Raw genomic sequence first — 3,391 nt, 5'->3', positions numbered from 1 at the left:
CATATGTCTGTAACAGAACACTGTCAGTGGGTACATATGTTAGTAACAGCAGTGTGTCAGTGGGTACATATGTCAGTAACAGCAGCCTGTCCATGGGTGTATATGTCAATAACATCAGTCTGTCAGTGGGTGTTTATGTCAGTAACAGCTGCCTGTCAGTGGCTACATATGTCAATATCAGCAGCCTGTCAGTGTTTACATATGTCAGTAACAGCAGCCTGTCAGTGGGTGCATATATCAGTAAAAACATTGTCAGTGGGCAGGGGCGGATCCAGAAAAAAATGACGGGGGGGGCACCGTAAGGGGCGTGGCTTCGTTTGAATAGGCGTGGCTTCGTTTGAATGGGCGTGGTATTGCAGGAAAAGACTACCTTATACCCCAGTTTTGCAACCTGCACGCCCAGACGTTGGCCACCACAGGAAAGAAAAATAATCCTGATTCATGCCCCTTACATTATTTGTCATTTTTCCTCCTTATAGTTATGCTCAGTATACATTATGCCACATACTGCAATGGCCCTTAGACATTATGCCACACACAATAATGCACATGACACATTATGCCACACACCGTAATGCCCCCGACACATTATGCCACACACTATAATGCCTGTGACACATTATGACAGGAATTGCAATGCCCGTTATACATTATGCTACACACTGCACTGCCCCTGATACATTATAGCACATACAATGTCTGTGACACATTATGCCACACACTGCAATGACCTTGAGACATTATACCACAATGCCCGTGATATAGTATACCATACACCGTAATGCCTGTGACACGTACCGCAATGCCTGTTATACCCTATGCCACACACCGCAATGCCCGTTATATATTATGCCACACTGCAATGACCCTGAGACATTATACCACATATCACAATGCCCGTGATATAGTATACCACACACCGTAATGCCTGACACATTATGACACACACCGCAATGTCCGTGATACATTATGCCACACACTGCAATGACCCTGAGACATTATACCAAATATCACAATGCCAGCGATATAGTATACCATACACCGTAATGCCTGTGACACATTATGACACACACCGCAATGTCCGTGATACATTATGCCACACATCGTAATGCCCATTACACATTAAGTCCTACAGTAAGGCTTCTAATTACTTTTCAAATACCTGCTCGTTGTCAGGGGTTTCATGCACTGGGTGTCATGCTCGTTGCCAGGGGTTTCACGCTCTTGGTTCCATGCACGGTGCCAGGGGTTTTCATGCTCAGGGTGTCATGCTCGTTGCCAGGGGTTTCATGCACTGGGTGTCATTCTCGTTGCCAGGGGTTTCATGCACTGGGAGTCATGCTCGTTGCCAGGGGTTTTATGCACTGGGTGTCATGCTCGTTGCTAGGAGGTAGTCCTTGTTGCTAGGGCTGTGCTCCCAGTGCCACATATGTCCCCAGTGCCAGATATTCCCCCACGGTGCCAGGTACTCACATGCCCCCAGTGCCAAATATAGCCCCCCCCATGTGCCAGGTACACATATACCCCCCCAGTGCCACATATGCCCCCAGTGCCAGATATTCCCCGACAGTGCCACATATGCCCCAGTGCCAAATATTCCCCCCCAGTGCCACATATGCCCCCAGTGCCAGATATTCCCCCCCAGTGCCACATATGCCCCCAGTGCCAGATATACCCCTACCCAGTGCCATATATGCCCCCAGTGCCAGATATTCCCCGACAGTGCCACATATGCCCCCAGTGCCAGATATCCCCCCTCAGTGCTATATATGCCCCCAGTGCCACATATTCCCCAGTGCCAGATATTCCCCCCCAGTGCCACATATGCCCCCAGTGCCAGATATCCCCCCCCAGTGCCACATATGCCCCCAGTGCCAGATATTCCCCCCCCCCCCCCGGTGCCATATATGCCCCCAGTGCCAGATATTCCCCCCAGTGCCATATATGTCCCCAGTGCCAGATATTCTCCCCCCCCCTGCCAAATATGCCCCCAGTGCCAGATATTCCCCCCAGTGCCAGATATGCCCCCTCAGTGCATCCCCCCCCCACACTTCCTCCGCCGCCGCCGCTGCTCCCCCCACTCCCCTGCTGTTAGGAGGGACACGGAGGGCACAGTGCACGCCTCCCTGTGTCCCTCCTGTGTCTCCGGCGGCCGCGGGTCACTCTAATAAAGGAAGTGCTCACGAACGGCACTTCCTTTATGAGACCCGCGGCCGCCGGAGACCCAGGAGGGACACAGGGAGGCGTGCACTGTGCCCTCCGTGTCGGAAACGAGACCGCAGACTGACATGCGGACGCTCGTCCGCATGTCAGTCTGCACTAAATCAGTGGCGCCCCCGCAGCCCCTCGCCCCCAAGCCACCGCGAGGGCTGCGGGCTGCGGCGTGCGCACAAAATAAAATAAAAATACACAAATCATCTAAAAATGACAGGGGGGGCACGTGCCTTGGTGCCCCCCCCCCACCCCCTAAATCCGCCACTGTCAGTGGGTACATATGTCATTAACAGCAGAGTACTTGCAAGGGGAGAGAAAGAAAGCTCTTGTGTGGGCGCACTCTTATGAAACAGAGAAAGTAATCATTCAATTATAAGGAAAAACATTAAAACATATGTTTATTAATTACCATTAAAATGAGAGATAGTCCTTCTGTGATCCAGAGAAGAAGGTATACACATGACAGAGATGTGAAAAAGTGTATGAAATAAAAATGTTCTGGTCTGTTTAGTCTCAACGAGAAAAGTTGGAAAGGCTGCAGACACAAAATAGTCTAGCACCCGTTTCTCCCGACCAGTACAGATAATCTGTATTAATGAGACCAACCTACGAGGTCAGTTGATATCTTGGAGGACAACTTGGATTAGGTTAATACCAAGAGGTTAGCTGTTCACCCGTAAATTCATTTTGTTGGAAAGATTGAAAATATCTAAATTAGCATGATCTGAGAAACGATGGAAGTAGATAGATGTTAGAAATAGCTCGTAGTGGTGATACTGCTGTTGGTGTCCACCCTTCTAGGGAAGGGGAATAATATCTACTCTACAAAACCAGGTATTCCCACGGAGTCTCCCCTCAAGGTACTGGCCTGGCCTAACGCTATTTCGCTTCCAAGATCGGACGAGATCGGGCATTGGCAGCGTGGTATGATAGTAGAGAAATTATCTACCAAGGCTGTGTGTTTTGATGTTACAGCAACATCGTTACTTACGCTTGATACAGTTTGTAACGCGATCCTTCTCCGTTGCGGCTTATCATTTTCGGAATATGACAATTTTCTTTTAAGATCTGTAAATGCTGAATTATGACTTCTCTCATTCGTTCTTGGTCGAGCCAGCCTTCGTTTGTTCGGGTTGATACAACTGTTATGCACTACCATAACCGATGACCTAGCAAC

At 49.4% G+C, this 3,391-nt stretch overlaps 1 pseudogene; it reads right to left on the bottom strand.

Annotated features, from left to right (window-relative positions):
* Positions 1-3,033: 3,033 nt before the first annotated feature.
* Positions 3,034-3,152, bottom strand: LOC134912488 (5S ribosomal RNA; annotated as a pseudogene).
* Between the last annotated feature and the right edge of the window lie 239 nt (positions 3,153-3,391).

This window comes from Pseudophryne corroboree, chromosome 4 (genome assembly GCF_028390025.1).
Source record: "Pseudophryne corroboree isolate aPseCor3 chromosome 4, aPseCor3.hap2, whole genome shotgun sequence".
Classification (NCBI taxonomy): domain Eukaryota; kingdom Metazoa; phylum Chordata; class Amphibia; order Anura; family Myobatrachidae; genus Pseudophryne; species Pseudophryne corroboree.
Note: the sequence above shows the minus strand (reverse complement) of the source record. Positions and strands in the feature narration are given on the sequence as shown.